Below are 6,000 nucleotides of genomic sequence, written 5' to 3' on the forward strand. Positions count from 1 at the left end.
AGAACTTATTGCTCTTGCAGAGGACCTGGGTTTGGAAGGAGAAAAACCGATCAAGGAAATATAGAAATTCTAGCCTTCAGGAAGCAGAAGTAGGTGGATTATCTGTGAGTTTGAGACCAGCCTGGTCTACATAGTGAGTTCCAGGGCAGCTAGAGCTACATAATAGACCCTATCTCAAAAACAGAGAAATAAAATACCACAGACTACGTGACTTCAACAGCAGTTATTATACTCCAGCTCTGTGAGCCAGAAGTTGAGAATAAGTTTCACCAACATGCCATCAAGATATGGGTCAAGACGGGGTACCATGCTTGCCTCTTCCGGCTTCTGGGGGCTATTCCTTTCTTGGTTTGTGGGTCCATCATTTCAGTCTCAGCCGCAGTGACCATATCTGTGTTGAATCTCTCTTTGCATTTCTCATAAAAGGATACATGTATGCCTTTGTATGTTTCTTGAATCATTAGAAATATGGTTGGAATACTTCGATATGTATTTTCTAAAAACACAAGCTTTCTACCCTGAGCAGGGGAGGATACACAAACCTGTAATCCTGAACTAGGGGGGCTGAGGCAGGAGACAGAAAGTTCAGAGCCAGCGTGGGCTACAAGGTGAGTTCCAGAACAGTCTGGGTGATAGAGTTAGACTGTCCTAAACGACAAGAAACTTTCTCCTATAATATATCCCCAGATAATCAAGCAGTTAACAGATGATATAATCAACCACCCATTATACAACCCAGAGGCTTTAGGCTGGAGGAATGAGTTCAGCGGTTAAGAGTTTAGTCAATGGTCTATATGTTCTATTTCTGTGAAGAGATACTGTGACCATGGCAACTTCTTAAAAAGGAAAGCAATTTAACTGGGGCTTGCTTAGTTTCAGAGGCTTAGTCCTCTGAAACTCACGACAGGAAACATAGTAGCATGCAAGCAAGTACAGTGCTGGAGAAGAAGCTGAGAACTTTACATCCTGATCTGGTAGCAGGTAGAGAGAGAGGACAGAGGGGAGGGGAGAGGAGAGAGAGGGGGGGAGAGAGACAGAGAGGGAACGAGAAAGAGAGAGAGGAGAGAGAGAGGAGAGAGAGAGAAGAGAGAGAGAAGAGAGAGACAGAGAGGGAACGAGAAAGAGAGAGAGGAGAGAGAGGAGAGAGGAGAGAGAGAGGGGGAGAGAGACAGAGAGGGAACGAGAAAGAGAGAGAGGAGAGAGAGGAGAAAGAGAGAGGAGAGAGAGAGGAGAGAGAGGGAGAGAGACAGAGAGGGAGTGAGAAAGAGAGAGAAGAGAGAAGAGAGAGAGAGGAGAGAGGGGAGAGACAGGGGAGAGAGAGGGGAGAGAGAGAAGAGAGAGAGAGAGAGAGAGAGAGAGAGAGAGAGAGAGAGAGAGGATGTTTGAAACCTCAAAGCCTATTCACAATGATACACCTCCTCTAGTAAGGCCATATTTCCTCTAACAAGGTCGCACCTCCTAATCCTTTCCAAATAATTTACGAAATTGGGGACTAAGCATGCAGATACATCAGCCTATGGGGTCACTTTCATTCAGACCACCACAGAGCACGTGCTGCTCTTGCAGAGGCTCTGAGTTTGGTTCCCAGCACTCATAATTGCTTGTAATTCCAGTTCCAGGGGATTCTACACCCATTTGACCTCTGTGGGCACCAGACATGCATGCGCAAGCACACACACACACGTGAATGTGCACGACTGCAATGTCTGCATGTCTACACACACACACACCCCTTTGAAAAAACTACTGCTGTGGGAGCTCCTTCTGCTCCCTCAGTCAATAGCCTTTGAGATACCAGCCCACTGGGGCATGGTATCTTTTTTCTTTTCTTTCAAAGTTTATTTGGGGCGTGGTATCTTTTGCTTTAAAAAAAAAAGCAGTGCCATCCCTCCTTTCCACGCTCTTGCTTCGGACTCTGCTTCTGGCTTCCAGATGCTTTTCCTGGTCATGCAGGAGGCTGTTGTCTAGGACGGTGATCTGTAAATTTTTCCCTTTAAATAAATAACCCTTTTATTAATCATAATTCCAAACTGGCGTGGGATTGTTTTGTGACTTACTTCTTTAAGTGGCGCCCAACGTGGGACAAACTCTCCCATCTCCCCTCCACCCTCTGGCTTGGCTCGAGCCCCTCCCCCACCAGCCACAGCCTGTGTGTGCAGCCAGCAGTAACCTCCACGCCTCTGGGGATCCACAGGCCGGGACAGTCTCTATCAGCCTGATTGATCTATTCTGAGCGGGTTTTTAAATCCCCTCCCCCCCAACGTGAGTCACAGAGCTCACAGCACAAGCACAAGCAGTTGCCAACCCCTTGGGACAAAATCTCCCTTTAAAGTCCCAGCAATGCTGTTTAAAATCCCTGCCATAGGGACTGGAGAGATGGCTCAGTGGTTAAGAGCATTGCCTGCTCTTCTAAAGGTCCTGAGTTCAATTCCAGGCAACCACATGGTGGCTCACAATCATCTGTAATGAGGTCTGGTGCCCTCTTCTGGCCTGCAGACATACACATAGACAGAATATTGTATACATAATAAATAAATATTTAAAAAAAATAAAAAAAATAAAATCCCTGCCATAACTGATTGGGAGCGCTGCTGTGTTTGTAACGTGACCCTTGGTCCCAGCATAGGGACACTGGGATCCACAATCGGCTTCTCTCTCAGCGACTGTGTCTCGACCCCCTGCGGAGCAGCAGAGCAGGCATGTCTGGGCCGGGGTGGGCCATCCTTTTCATCAGCCACTAGAAGCTCTCTGACTTTTTGTGCTCTGTGCCCGGCCTCTGGGTTTTCTCTCTGTGTACTACATCTAATCTCTCAAGTGACTAATTTCCCCCCCAGTTTTTAAACAAATAATAGAACAGATTTTAAAACAGGATTTGTCATAACCCTTGCAATGGTTCCAGTCACGACTCAGAAACAGTGCCATCTGCTGGTTAACAGGTAAAATGGCAGGTTTCATTTTTAATGGGACTCTTGCCACGGTTTTTGCTGCCACTTTAAAAAAAAATCGCAAGAGGCTTATATGCCTATGGAGATACCTCAATTTCCTGGTTATTAGGTTTCAGTTTCCTTCTTCATATTATATCATTATGGAAGTATATGGCATTAATTGATAGGATTAATACTATGATAAAAAAATTGACTCCTTATCTAAGGGTACTAGGAACTTACCTAAAAGCCTCCAGGCTGTTGAATTTGACTTTCAGAAGTTATCACAGAGTTTTGATAAGGTAACAGACAGAATATACCTCCAGGATGACAACTTACATGATATCCAGGGGCAGTTCAAGGAGGAGATGTTATCTTTAAAAGAAAACATTAAAACCTTGAAATCACAGGTACAAAATGAGGACCAAAAAATTAATACCATAAAAAAATTCACTAAAAACCTTTGCAGGTCAGGAGACCCAGGCCTTACGTGAGACAATGATTAAGAAATTTGAAATGATTGAGGAAATTATCGGAGCTGATGAATCAGGTGAAAAGATACAAGGATAGGATACAATGCCTCCACCAACTGTCAAAACTGGTTTACCCAGGGTTTTAGCGACATAACCTATAATTTATTCTGACAAAGCATCGGAGCCAAAAAAGCTAGATGGACGCCAGTAGGAATGAATGACCTAAAGAGAATTAATTAAGCTGACATTAATTATGGCTTGCACTCTACATTTGTTAAGAAAATGATAAGAACTTGGGCTTCTAATGTCAGGGCTATACCCCATGCTTTCTCCAAGTTAGCTTCAGTGGTGTTAAAAGATGAATCTTCCTTGATGTTTGGAGCTTATTTCAGAGAAGAATCCAAACATATGGAACAACAAAACAGAGCAAAAGGTGTGGAGGTTTCACAGGATCAAATTTTTGTCGTAGGAGCTTACGCTGATTCACAGGTCCAAGCTCTTTATGATGAAGAAGTATTGTCCCTATGCCACAAAACAAACTTAAATGCCTGAAATAGAATTCCAAAACCAGAAAAAAAGATAGAGTCATATACTGTGGTTATGCAGGGACAGGGAGAACCCTATACTGACTTTTTGCAAAGATTAATTATAATAGATTGGTATTTGTGAGTTATTGTTTATAGATAATTACACTGGCATAGATTTTTGTATATGGATACAAAGTTAAATTATATTAAATATTGTATACACACATACTTCTATCTCTGTTTAAAACATTTTTTATGTATTGATATATATATTGTATTAATATATACATATTTACCATATTACAGTGTATATTTCTACCTCTGATTAAGACACTTATATATTGTTTATGTATTAATATATATATTTACATTTGGATTGTCCTCATTTATTGCACGGTTGTTTATTCTCTTAGTCTTTAAGTTAGATAGGTATTAAGAATTGTAGATCAATAGTCATCTATGTTTGTCATATTTATAGTTAGATTAATCAGGTTCTGTAGATACATAGAGATTATATTCTGTATAAATAATCTTCAACCTCTTCAAAGAGCTGTAAAAAATGACATTTAATCTAACTTAGAGTTCTGTGATCATGAGACACAATCGCCCCTGGCAACACCAATCTATTCCTGAGAGATTGTTGAACACTAAAGACACTCCACTTGGAACTTGTCGTCTTCTTGACAAAACCAGCCTCTGGGCAAGGAATTGCCCATACCCCAACTGCTGACAAAATATATAATATCCAAAAATGAATAAACAAAATTGTCAAATCTTGCCAAAATTTCTTGCCTTTAAAAATAATCTGTCAGTTATTCTAGGTCTTAGCCAAAGTTGGTTGCTTCAACACTACAAACGTGACTTTGGGTGATTGTCCAGGTAAGCAGTTGTCTCTGTGATTTGTTGCATGTTTTAAAAGTTGTTTGTTTACACTTCCTAATTACTCAGATAAAATTATTTCCCTTCTCGGATCTTCAATGGGGTTAAAGACTATATAAATGTAGTTACTTTCCTCTCATGGCTTGGCCAAGTTATTTAATATATAAGACTTAAGATAGTTAAAATAGGATATTTGTTCTTATTGTATTTAATTTTGTAGTAGGTTTAAAACTCTCTTACTTAAACAAAAGGGGGAGATGCTGTGGGAGCTCCTTCTGCTCCTTCAGCCAATAGCCTTTGAGATACCAGTCCACTGGGGCGTGGTATCTTTCACTTTAAAGCCCTCTGTTCGCGCTCTTGCTTTGGACTCCACTTCTGGCTTCCAGATGCTTTTCCTGGTCATGCAGGAGGCTGTTGTCTAGGATGGTGATCTGTAAGTTTCTCCCTTTAAATAAATAACCCTTTTATTAATCATAATTTCAAACTGGTGTGGGATTGTTTTGTGACTTACTTCTTTAAAGTACAGCTGTGACTGGAGAGATGGCTCAGCAATTAAGAGCACTTGCTGCTCTTCCAGAGGACCTGAGTTCAGTTCCCAACACCTACATCAGGTAGTTAACAACCATCTTTAGCTTAGGCTTCAGAGGATCAGATTCCTCACGCCTCTAGGGACATCTGCACTCACATTCCCATTCCCACATATACACATGAAATTAAAAAAATAATATATATATATTTTAAACTATACCCTTTATTTCTCAATTATCCAAACAATGTCGGCGATAGCGGCCTTTGATTTGCATGAGCTCAGGGCCATGGCTTCAAGGGCTTCCAGACTGATTTAGTCTATATCAGTTCTCTAGCCTTTCTGATGTCCAAGAAGTCAGAGCTGCTTGCTTTGCATTCTGCATCCAGCATAGGTTCACCAGCATAGCGGAGTCTCACAAATAAAACCCTAGGAGAACGAATATGTAGGGCTCAACAATGGGCCAAAATGTCTAACTGAAGAAAGGAAACAATGCGACACACCTGTAGACAGTTAAACAAATGCAGCACACCTGTCTTAGGGTTCCTGCTGCTGTGAAGAGATACCATGAACACAGCAGCTCTTATAAAGAAAAAAAACCATTTAATTGGGGTGGCTTTCATTTTCAGACATTTAGTCCATTATCATCATGGTGCAAGAGGGAGGCAGAC

The sequence above is a fragment of the Myodes glareolus genome, chromosome 25, assembly GCF_982192425.1.
Source record: "Myodes glareolus chromosome 25, mMyoGla1.1, whole genome shotgun sequence".
NCBI lineage: Eukaryota > Metazoa > Chordata > Mammalia > Rodentia > Cricetidae > Myodes > Myodes glareolus.